General features: G+C 36.5%; 1 protein-coding gene across 1 annotated transcript in view; it reads right to left on the bottom strand.

Moving 5' to 3' along the window:
* Nucleotides 1–4,355, bottom strand: part of SLC6A3 (solute carrier family 6 member 3) — an 881,868-nt gene extending 877,513 nt beyond the window's left edge. Inside the window, exon 1 of the mRNA XM_044065141.1 lies at nucleotides 4,209–4,355. The gene's annotated coding sequence lies outside the window, so the exon portion shown is untranslated. The remainder of the gene's footprint in view (nucleotides 1–4,208) is intronic.
* Between the last annotated feature and the right edge of the window lie 8,895 nt (nucleotides 4,356–13,250).

Raw genomic sequence — 13,250 nt, 5'->3', positions numbered from 1 at the left:
ACTCTGCTCATACACAGTGGCTCTGCCATTTACTGACCAGCTTCTTAAGGGGATATGTGTTTGAAGCAGAGTCCTCCTCAGGGTCTGCAGAGAAAGAGAGAGAGAGTGTGTGTGTATGTGTGTGCGTGTGTGTGTGTGTTTGTGTGTGTGCGCGCGTGCGTGCGTGCGTGTGTGTGTGCGCGTTTATTCGCTATTATGTTTAACTATGTAAAGAAAAAACAAGGCAATACACGAATTGTTATTTGTGTAGTAATAACTTCCTTTCTCATTTATTTAACACTTATGTTTTATAAAACTGATATTGCAAAAAAAAAAAATAAATCAACGCATCGGTCTTGCAGGTAAATGGATACCTTATTATTAGTGAATGGTTTCAGTCCCGATCGTTTGTTTTGCTTGTGTAACAAACAGAAAAGGGGGACTCCGGAAAAAAGCCCTTTTATCTCTATCAGAAACGTGTTTTCGATGTTTCCTTTGAACCCCCGAGATTACGTTTTTTTTATCGGTCTGAAAGAACTGTTTAGCATGTTTGTCGTTGGTCACAATCCTTGAAAAACTCCGCTGCTGTGATGAGCCTTTTAAAATGTTGAATAACATTTTTCTCCTGTTCGTGGGGAAATCTTCCGTTTGGAAGAATCGTCTTGCATTTTAGACACTGCATAATCATATCAATAAAAAACACGAAAATTATGTCGTTATATAATGTCTACACGTTTTATACAGATAATGAGGTCACTCGATTATTAAACGTAGGCTGTTAGTATGTAAAAGAGATTGCTGAAAGAGTGTTATATCAGCGCGACAATATTTGAATCATTTAGTTTGCAATCTGATCACCCGTCTTTTGATAGTTCTTTAAAATATATGCTTTTGCAAAATGAGAGTCCTTTCATTTTCACAAGAGTTCCTTACTGGGTATGATAGTTTTTAAATAGTTACTTTGCTCTAAGCCCGTTTAGTAATCCTTGATAAAGTATCTTACCTGAAATAAGTGCGCCTATATCTTCAGAAACAGATGTTTTCTGCCGCTGGAAGATTTGTGTATTGCACAGATGAAAACACAGCAGAAGAAGAGACAGCATGCAGGGAAAGTAAAAAGATGCTGTTTGGAACCTCCCCGTCCATGAGGAAAAAAGGACACCGTGTGCTAAGTATTGTGCTCATTTTATAGTACGCTGCTGTTTGCAGAGTGGCCCCTTATATCTTTCTTTGAAAAACACATACTAACTTTAATTATACAAAGTTCATGGTTTGTATTTCGATGGAACATTTAAAGAGTATTTAATACCTAAAAGTAGAATTATGAGATATGGCGCTTCTGGGTGTAGCTCTCAGAATTTCACCTCCAAAATATGGACCTCTCATAATGTGTAGAAAATTGGGAAATGTGGAACACATATTAACAGCTTACCTCTAAAACTTCAACTAGGAAACACACGGGGTGGTTAAAATGCATTGCTTTATACTTCTACAAAGTTCTTTTGATGGTTTAATATTATTCAGTATTCTAGACCATGGATATTAGTTAAAAAAATCTTAGCATTCAATGGATGACAGAATCTGTTAATGTGGAAAGGTGAGGAACGTTTCTCACAGAGAAAGAACCTTTGAGAGGTACGCTTCTTTGCATTATTTTCTTTGCATCTTTGGTACTAGTGTTTAATAATAATTTCCGTTGTATTTATTTTAAAGTTAAATATTAAAATTAAAGTGCTATTTTAGAATTATCTAAAATTCAAGAATGCTTGTTCTGTCAGTTGCTGAACTCATACCTCACAAGTGTACCTCATTACGAGGAATATTCCTCACTTTGGGTCTTAAAAAGTTCATGTTCCTCAAAGTTCCACACTGAAAGGGTCTGTCTCACATTCAGTGTTAGGATTGTTAACTGATTTCCGTGGAAAATAGTACTGAATCATATTAATTCATCATAAGAACTTTTTATAAGTATAAAATAGCAAATTTTGGCCATCCTGTGACCTTTCTAGTTAAAGCTGTTAGTAAGCTGTTTGAAGGTGTTCCACATTTTGTCCATTTGTCACACATTGTGACATGCAGTGTTCCTCATTTAGGAGATGAAAGGCTGAGATCTATGGCTGAACAGGCGGGTAGCGGATAGAGTTGACAAAACTGATTTTATTGCCACCTAAAATGTTAAGTTTAACTGAAGTTGTTCCTCCTTTACTAACACCAGCAAGCGATGCTTGACTGGGCATGTGAGAATATGATCCTGCCAAGTTAATATTTATTTCACATCCTAACATTATATCGAATTATTACTTAAGCAGTTCACATTAGATCAGATATGAACTATGTCTCAGATTCAAGTTTAGGAAACTTTTTGCATCGTGTTTACAGTGGCTAAATAAATCAGTAATCGTATTTGTCTATTGAACTTTATATTATGACGTGCCGGTTTAACTTTACAAATGTAATTCGGAACTGCTCAGTTTTTGAATCCTCGTTAAACTGTAGGATGTCGTACTCTTCTCTCAGTAAATACAGAAATAAATAGGCAAACTTATATTCTGACATGTCCATACCTCTCAACTGCCCACATTTTTCAGAATGTCCATAGTTTTGCCGCGTGTTTTTTGTTCTATTCCTCATATTTTTTTCTGGCAAATTACTGGGATGATCTGAGCACTGAAGTCACTAAATAATGGCATACAGTTGAGGTTCAGACTTCAAATAATTCAGAAAATGTAAGTTAAAACAAACCCTGTTACTCTAGCAACTTTTTAAGTTTATAAGAACAATATTTAAAATCTGGTCCTATTTATGGTCCTTTGTCCCCCCATTTTGTCAGGCTTTGTCCAGATTTCTTGCACTAAGAGGCTGAGATGTATGCATGAAATGTTTAGATTTACTAGTTTGGAGCGTCGTTTTTGCATAAAAAAACATTAAAATGTCATGCGAAGACCAAATCAGCTCTGGTTTTCAGACAGTTATTAGACAACAAATATACTAACTCTGTATAACATAATGGAGTTAGAAAACATCCAACTATAATCCATAATTAAATGTTCAAGGGTCATACCCCTCAAACTCTTAGCGCCTGTACAAAGCCAGAAATAATTGTGGGATAAAGGCCTAAAATAGGTACAGATTTTAAATGTCGCTCTTATAAATAGAAAGTTGCTAGATTACGCGGTTTTGTTTTACCGTGTACTTCCTCAAAGATATGAAGTCTGGAACTCATTTAGTGATTTCAGGCCTTGATGATTTGCCAGAAACTCACACAGTTTATGAGGAATCGACCAAAAATATGAGGCAAAAATCTGGACAATCATCTAGGGCCAATGTTCAACATCGGGTGGTTCTGGACATTCTGCGAAAATGTGGACAGTTAAACGGTATGCTTAGAGTCTATAATAATCTCCGTGCAGTCTGTTGACCAAACAACAGAAGAAGCAATACTCAACACATTCTATGCAGCTGCTAAGATAAAACAGTCACCTTTAAATGTCAACTCTAGTTTAAAAGCATCAATGTAGTTGTTTAAGACCGAAGCCAGTACGTGCAGCATATTCGCTTACTCGAAAGTAACAGCTAACAAGGTCAGCCGAAAAACCCAATTCTACTTTTCAAAGGTAACAAAAACTTTCTTACCCTGGTTGCAGTGCTGAAGTAGGCAACCCACTAGCTTTAGAAATTTTTCAGGACAGTATGCAAAGCAGGAAAAAAAAAACAAGTGCTATTGACCGCTGATTATTAAAATAGAGCAAAACGCCTGAATTAGTGCTTAAAGTGTTTACTTTGAAAGATGACCTGACTTTCAGGAACTGCCTCCGCTTTTCACCAGTCTTCCGTTTGCTGACCTGTTTGACGGACTAAAAGAAGGCATCTTTCTAATAACTCATCACAGCTGGAATCGCATCACTGTCGTCGAGGCTCAACAGTTGTCTTTGCATTTGGAGTGCTAAAATCAGTAAAATGATGACTAAAATGGAAGAAAACTCGCTACCACATTTTTTCAGCATCAAAAGGGGGCTAGCAGGTACAGCACCTACTTGTCTACATCAGTGCTTCATTTCTATAAGCTGGATGCAGCCGAAAGAGCGCGCTCAGTGTTTCAGGACCAAGGACAGGGCCGGCATGTGCGTGTAAGTGAGAAGGAAACCAGAAGCGCAACAGCCCAAGATTTGATACTAATACACTTGCTCGAAAGTGCATCGCTTTTCTTGGTGGAAATCCAGTTTGATTACCTTATTCAGGAAGTGTAAAAAGTTGCCCTTTTCAGTGGTGTTCCCCCAAGGAGTCCGTAATTAGTTGCACACTGCCTGTGGATGTCAGCGTGGCGCTCCTATCGCTACAAGTATGAAGTGCGTGGAAGTACTGCTCTCACCCCTTCTCCTCTGCCATTGCTACAAGTACGCGCGCGCGCTCACACACGCACGCGCACACACACACACACACACACACACACACACACACACACGTTTCTGAGTTTCCTTGTCCAACCCCATCTACAACACTTTTATGTGTTAGTACTTTTCTACAGTTCAAGTGAATCAGGAAAAAAAATCCAAGTGAATCAGAGAAAAAACTAGCTCGACAGGGGTACCTTACAGCCAAAAGTCCGCAGTTAAGTGGTATTGCATTAATGACCGTATATGAAACATTCAGTCAATGTAATATATCAGTATCATTTTAATAAGGAAAAATCTTTCCAAAACATGTATTACATGTCCTAAAAAAATTAACTACATAGCAAGACCAGATATTACGTTGAGTCATAATCTTTATCTAAACTAAATGAAGACAGGGTGATTTCAATTACATCTACAGCCTATCCCATGTGATAATGTAATTAACAAATTTTTTCGTCTAAAATGCAAATGCCACGCTTTGCTGTAGAAATCCTTTTGTGTTTTTGTGCGGCCGCCCTGATCCAGCTAAATATTAAATATGGAGCTGGGACTGCTAGACTATAAGTTCAACAGATAAGTGTATTTCCTTATGTAAATATAAACGTGGGAGACATACAGGATATGCTGTAGCTGAAGATTTGGTCTGGAATGGTTTTCAGGGGACTTAACCTTTATAATGGCAGCACACACTGTAAGCATCCCCAGTGGGCTGAAAAGATCAGTTTTCTAAAAATACTGTTGCAGAATGTTCTTGAGTTATATTTTAAGCAAACTTTCCAAATGCCAGTGCACTGATAAATGCAAATAAAAAGAACAATTATACATGTGTGCGCAGTAAAGCAAATCACTGACAGTCCGGGATTAGTTTTGACCCCTCCCTACCACTAGCACCAGCACCATCAAAACAGAAATATTCAACACGTGTCAGTTGTCTAAAGTAAAATAAACAATTTGATTCTAGATGTTTGTACATTTCACCAGAAATCGATAACATTTACGTGCAACTAATTTAATAATTTGCATCCATCCCTATGTGTTGTACTCTGCTAGTCTATACCATGCTATCAGAATCAGAAGAGCTTACATTCATAATGAGCACTGTCAGATACTGCTATAAGAAATAGATGGGCTCTTGAATGCATGGGTGAATTCTAACCTATAAAAGCAAAGTGTGAGCTACAAAAATCATTTATTTGTAAATGTTACTAAATTCAAGTGCAACTATAATGGGGCTTAGCGATGAACATTTTATACATTTTACAAAACGTCTTTAATTCTACTCATTAAAAGATCTTGTCATAATTGCACACCTGATCCTCCTCCCAAGATGGTATCACAATAAATAGCAGGCACAAAACTGAGTATAATGTTAATTCCATGTAAGAGAGCACTGTGTCTTCATATTCATCTCATTTAAGTGGAACTGCACAATATGCACTTGAATAAGATGAAACAAATCATCTAAACCATTTGCTTTGGGAACAGGTTGCTAATGTTTTTATTTTATTGCTCCTTGTTAATGCCCTAATTCATTCAAAGTATTTTAGCTGGTACTGCCTAAATAAAATTAGATATCCAGGGTGAGTCACAGGTAGGCTGTTTATAATGCCTAGTCTTTTTTGTTCTGTAGTAGAACATTTGGGGTAACTCTTGCATGTAATGCACCAATTATAAAGTTTTGATTTCCACTCTAGCCTGAAAAATCAGTTACCAGTCTGTTAATATTGTTACTAACACTGTAGTTCAGTAGTTAACATTTCTGATATACAACTGTAAGATATGTTGCTAATTTCTGATTTTCCATCACTGGCATACCCATCAGCTCTTCAGATTTTCACATAACATCCACTTTTTGCCTCATATTATTGGTCTGTTCCTCATAAAATTTGTGGTTTCCTGACAAATCAGTCAGAACTGAAGTTGTTAAATAATGACAAACATTTGAGTTTCAGACTTCATGTCTTTCAGAAAGGCATACTAATTAAAAATCTGTTATTCTTGCAACTTTTTTAAATTTATAAGAGCAATAATTAAAATCTGTTCCTAATTTTTGGACCTTTGCCTCCCGAGTACTTTTGACTTTGTCCACATTTCTTCTACTAGAGGTTGAGAAGTATGATGGTTCATGGAGCTTGTATGTTCGCCCTATGCTTTTTTTTACCAACCTTTCAAAAACAGTTTGCATGACAAGCTACTTTTTAATGTCTTAAAATACATTTACCATTGCCCTTGTGGTCAAGGTTATGGCTAATATGGCTGAAATGTATTCTCAACTCATTCACATACTGATTAAGAATAAATTAAATTAAGCAAGAAAACTCATATTTCATCAACTTTATGATTCAAGAGCTGTGTGCATGTGTGTGTGTGTGTGTGTGTGTGTGTGTGTGTGCATGCTGAAGGTTAGATGGGGCACATTTTACTGAAAATTTCCTTGTTTTCCCATCTCCCTGAGGAAAAATCTTTTGGGATCTGCTTGGGGTATAAAAGTACCTATATAAACACTTTGAAACAAAAATCCTAAATCTTTATTTATTTATTTATTTTTTGACATTTGTTAACCAGGTTAGTCCAACTGGGATTTTGTCCCATTTTCAGTGGAGACATGAGGAGAAAAGCTCCAGAAAATGCAATGTATAATTACAGTACAAGAAAAAACAAGTATTACAAACAATAATACTAAGCAATGGAAATAAACAACTACATGTGAAGATAATTAAAAAAGAGAAAATAAATTAAAAAATTTAATTTTTTTTTGACAAAATTAAATTCTTTGTTGCTGAACAATGGGGGAGAGTCAAGAGTGTCAGTAGGATCTACTGAGAGTGATGTGAGTGTGGGGGGAGGGGGGAGCTAACTAGGGTCATAGCAGGGACGGGTCCTGGAGTTGAATAAATGTGTCTACAGTTCTTTTTTAAATAGTGGAGTGTGAGAGTGTATATCCAGGGGAAGTTTATTCCAAGCTTGGGCCACAGAGTGTTTTTAGAGTTGCTTACCTACAGACCTATTAGGGTGGTAGATATCGAGCAATTGCTGATTTGAGGTGCGAAGAGATTGAGAAGGGGTGTAGATAGAAACACAGAGAGATAGAGATGGACAGCAAGAGAGTTTAAAGAGCATAGAGTGCAGCATGTGAAATTGGTAGAGATGTAGTAGTTGTGGTTGCTCCAGCCATTGTAGAGATTTTAAGGCAATACAGTGGTGCGTGTTGTTTGGGGAGTTAGTAATGAATCTGGCTATTTTGTGATAGGTTTGTTGAAGTTTGTTCAGGGTAGTAGTTTGAATATTTGTGAGAACTGGGGTGGCATAGAGGAGAGCGGGAAGGAGAAGTGCTTGTCCGAGGGTGAGTATAGCCTCAGGGTGAGGTATTTTCTGTTCCGATATAGGAGACCTAGTTTCTGATGGGTTTTCTTTATGCATTGCTGTATATGTTGATTGAATTTTAGTTCATCGTCAATGATGACCCCTAAGAGTTTAGTGTGGGTGTCAGGTTGGATGGCTGTATTATTACAAGACTTAATGACAAAGGATGATCTATGTTGAGCAAGAGAATGGGGGAGACTGTGTTGCATATTTGGGAGCCATATGCTTGTCCTCCCCTTGTTTCTTTGTGAATTGATTATCTAATCTTTCTTTGTAATATTTTATGACCTCTCTGATTGATTTCCATACTTATTATGCACTATTTTATATGCCCCACTAATTATCCTTTTTTAACAGCTGCTTCTGTTAGATATTCAACTAAAAATTCAACCAGTGCAGGTTTTCACTTAGGATTCCCCTATCCCTTTCTCTTTGCCCATACTTTGATATCAATCCCTGATAGGGAAGGCAATCCTGATCATGCAGTCCAAATATCTTCTTGGCCTCTTCACATTCTATTACCTTCTCTCTTTAATTACCAGTTCCCAATACCATGGTTTCTTTGCCAGCTTCTTTCAGTAAATTCCAGCTCCTTCTTGCCTATTCTTTATACCCCTAATTGCAGTCATTCCTATCAGAAGAATCTCTTTCCTCCATTCCTGTGTTGGCATAGTTCTTAGTAAACTCTCTACTACTTTATACATTGTTTCCCTTTTTTAATTTCTCTGAGTCTTTTAGGTTTCTAATACCATGATGGGAATGGACCCAATTCTGAAGTCCAAGTACAGTATTAAAATTCATGAAATTAGTATTATTTCAATCTTTGATGTCAGCCAAAAGTGCTTTTCTCAGCACCTGCAATGTGCTCACAAATGGCTCATTCTGCAGTTTGTGTATTGTATATTGGATATGGATTGGTAACATCTCCAAGTATAATTGTAAATTCTTTTTTATAAGACCTGTTACACCTACAACTACTGGAACTGTCTGGGTATCCTTCTTCCACATTGCCCTTGTTTGTTCCTGAAAAACTTGGTATTTTTTGACTCTGTACATAAGACACTGTAGTCACTGGGTGTAGCAGTTTCAATAATCAATGCTACTTTTGTCATTTCATGGACTACTATATCTGTTTTTTTCACATCTATTTTTTGAACTGTTGGTAGTGGATGATCCCATGTGATGTAAACTTCATCATTTTCTATGATGTTTTGAGGCTCATGTTTCCAATGTTTTTCAGCTACTTCAATATCATAATGTTTGCACAATCCTCAATGGATCAGTCTTGCCATATTATTATTACGCCTTTCATTATACAATCCTTCTGCCATTAGTATAAGACAACCAGCTACAAGATGTACAACTGTTTCAAGTTCTGTTTTACAAAGCATACATTTTTCCATTTCCCCCACATGTTCAATGGACTTTGTAAACCAACATGTACTTAGTCCACTATCTTGGGCCACCAATATTAATCTTTCATCTTTTGGTTTGAATTTGCCTCTCTTTAACCATTCCTGCATTTGATCCTGATCAACATGAGGCTCTTCCAGGAGTTTTCTATACTTGCAACTATATTTATGTATTTTTCACATTTTTTGCCTTCTCATCTGATCCTTCACCTTATATTCTTTCTTTTGTTTTTTGGCACATTTAGCTGCTGCCTGATTTTTATCTATTTCTGGTTTTATTTCCATTCCACTTGATGCTGATATGCTTCTGCTAGATTAAGAAGGGAAGTCATCTTAGATTTATTCTCCTCATGCTTCAAAACTTTCACTATGTTTAGGTCTTGTGAGGTAAGCAGATATGTATGCAGTCCCACATTTACATATCTGTACATGTAGTCAATTTCGAGGCGGCCCATACCTCCTTCAGAATGGGGAATATATAATCTCGGTATGCAGTGATTTTTATAACTCATCCTTCTTGTTTTCTGTCTAATCTATCCAACACCTTTTGGGGCAAGTCAATCACTCCAAAACTGTATGTTAGGACAGGAAGAGGACATTGGCTGATAGCCTGAATTTTGTTCCTTGATGTCAGCGCTGTTTTCAGGACTAATTTAAGTCTTCTAAAATATTCCTTAATGAGTTTTATTTATAAATCTGTATTACTGTTGTTATGCTTCCTAGGGATCTGTGTCCAAAATCCCACTCTTTCTTTTTTTCTTGAATCCCCCCATCATCATCCATTTCCACTTTGAATTGTAGCTTTCTGCTTGTGTTATATATAAGAGCCTTAACTGTGTAGCTCTAAATATCCCTTCAAATCAGGTAATCTCTAACCTCCTTGTTCTATTGGAAGGTTCAACTTATCTGACTTGATTCATTCCCTCTTCCCCACCCAGATAAAATCCTTCAACTCTTTATTAATTACTACCCACAACTTCGCCTCTGGGTGATAAAAATATGCCTGACCCGTGTACAAAACTAAAGGAACTAAAAAACATTTTACTGCTTTTATCTTGCTATCCATATCTAAAGGCAAGAGCTTCCAGTTTCACAGTTTTTGTATTACCTTTTGTTTAGTCTCTTCCCACATATCCTTAGCTGCCATGACAGCATCCTTTTTAAACCATACTCATAAGTACTTAATTTTATCATGTTCCCATTAGTATGGGTATCACTGAACCAATTCACACGTGGGAACATAGTTTACAGCTCTAACCTTTTTTTTAGCTACAGTCATTTTATATCCCATAAAAACATCGAACTGTCTCAGAATATTCCACAACACTAAGATGTCTTTTTTTGGCTGTATCAGGTACAAAATAGTATGATCTGCAAATAAAACCAACTTTTTTGAACACAATACCAATGATATCCCTGAATTTCTGAGTCCCATATTTTGTTTGCCAATGGTTCTAAGTATAACACAAATAACAAAGGAGAAAGAGAACAGCCCTGCTGCTTGGTTCTCTGTTCAGGCACAACTTATCAGAGAGGAACCCTCCCACTTTGATTTTTACCAAAGATCCCTCATATATTCTCTTAATTACCTTATCATTGTATCAGGAAATGCAAATGCTTCCATTGTCCTACTCATGAAATCCCAGCTTACTCTATCAAATGCTTCCATCTGGATCATCATTGTTCTATTAATGTTGACATTCCCCTCTACAAAACCATATTGATTCATATCTATCAATTTTGTCATTCTTTTAGCCATTAAAGAGCTAAAAACTTTATAGCTGTGTTTTAAAATTGAAATGGGTCTGTATGAAGCCAGATCTGATGAGCCTTCCTTCTTTAATTATTACAGCCACCTCAGCTTTTTTCCAGGATGTTGCTTCTTCCCTTCCTTTTAAAATACTGTTAAAACCTTCCAGATTTTTATGACTTTTTTCCTTCCTAACTTCCAAACTTTTCCCAGAATACCATAATTCTTGGAGACTTTCCTGCAGATTGGCTATAAATCACCATTTTTATTTCATCTCCTCCTATCTTAGCTGCTAATTTTTGAGCCTCATCTACCTCTAACCTTGGCATATTTAAGTCTCCCATAAATATTTCCTTTTGTGATTTTTCTTGATTTCTCCATTTCTCTGCTACAGGCCAGGTTTAGAGCACAAACATCGTGTGCCTTTTCAATTAACAACCTGTTGTGAAATACCACTCTAGTTACTTATTTGCGCCTTCATAAAATTAATACAGTCTGCTCTTTCTAGTTTCTATGATACAGCTGAAAATCTCAGATTTTCTCTATGTGCTCTGTCCTCTAATTCTACCATTTTGTGGCACCTCTTTTCTTGAGCAGTCTCATACTCAGCCAGCCTTTTCTTCATTTTCACCTCTGATTTTTGCAGTTTTATCAGCTCATTTGAATATATGTTTAAAGCTTCTTTCATTTTTCCAGCCTTTTTATTATTTATTTATTTATTTATCGACATTTGTTGACTGGGAAAGTCCACTGGGCCCAATGACCCATTTTCAGTGGAGGCCGGGGGAGAAAAGCTCCATACAATCACATACATTTTTACATAACATCAGCTTAATTTTGAAAGTCAAGAACATTTTTACATAATACAAATTGAAGTAGATATACGACAGATACATATTATAGAGGTGTACAATACAAGAAAATAAACCCAGTGTGTTACATTTTTAGCAATTCTGTTTGTATATTCCCCTAAGTAAGAATACTGTTTAATCAATTCTGTTTATTCAGCCATAGAAATGAAAAAAGCAAGAGAGATTGGATATGAAGACAGATAGTGTAAACTGCAACTATATTAAGTTAGTAAAAGTATTTGTAATGTATAGTGGCCAAAACATTTAAGATAGTTTAATCATATGACTACAAGAACACACAAGGTTATTGAAATAGTGTTCTTTTATTACAAATTTAAATGTTTTTAAAGAGTCTAGTTGGGTAATAGAGAGAGGGAGCGCATTTCAAAGTTTGGCAATGGCGTGGCAATAGAGACATTGTCCAGCTCTTTTGTTGTGTTTAGTTATGGTTAAGAATTGTTTGTTAGTGGACCTAAGATGCCAAGTACGGGTGTGTGTTTGTATTACAGTTTGAAGGGATGGGCAGTAGTTTGAATTATTTAGTAGTTTGTGGGTGAGAGTAAGTTGGGAGTAATGTAGGTAATGAGAGAACTCAAACCAGTTTATAGATTTAATGGCCAGGCAATGATGAGTGTGAGTTGGCATGTTGGAGACAAACTTGGCTATTTTATAGTAGTATGACTGCAGTTCATTCAGGAGAGATGTGTGTAGATTAGTGAAAATGGGGCAACCATAGAGGAGGGACAGGAGAAGTAGACTATTAGCTAGTTTCAACTTGGTAGACTTGTCCAAATAGAGTTTATGCATATAGTTTGCCAAGCTTAAAATGGGTCTTTTTGATTGAATTGAGTATATGATTCTCAAAGGATAGTTTGTCATCAATTGTGATGCCAAGTAGTTTGGCTGTTTTTACAATTTCAATTTCTGTATTGTTTTGTGAAAATATTTTAAAGTCTAGAGTTAGAGGTTTGGTTGTGAAGAGTAAAAGTTTTGATTTGTTGGGATTAGGTAGCAGTTGAGCTTCGCTAATCCAGGATTCACTGGAAGTAAATGCATTTTTGTTAACTTTAGGAGATCTAAGATGTTGTTAGAGGATGTAATTATCAAATTATCCGCGTATTGAATGAATGTACTTTTCACGGATGCTTTATGGAGATTATTAATAAATATGTTAAAAAGCAAGGTCCCAAGAATAGACCATTGGGGAATGCCTGTATTGTTGAGAAGGTAATCGGATTGCTTACTTTGCCATCTAACAGATTGTTTTCTGTTGTGTAGATAGTTATGGAATCAGGTTAGAGTGTGTGGGGAGCAGTTTATGGTCTCAGGCTGTAAAAGTAGTTTTGAGTGGGACACTGTATCAAAAGCTTTTGACAGGTCTAGTATGGTCACTGATGTTAGTAGGCCTGCATCAACAGCTTTGTATAGGTAAATGATAGTAAGGCTGGTGTTGTGCTATGTGCTGGCCGAAAAATATGTTGGTTGAGTGCAAGTAGGTTAT

This window comes from Protopterus annectens, chromosome 3.part0 (genome assembly GCF_019279795.1).
Source record: "Protopterus annectens isolate FY-2018-M chromosome 3.part0, PAN1.0, whole genome shotgun sequence".
NCBI lineage: Eukaryota > Metazoa > Chordata > Ceratodontiformes > Protopteridae > Protopterus > Protopterus annectens.
This window is presented reverse-complemented; position numbering and strand designations above follow the sequence as displayed.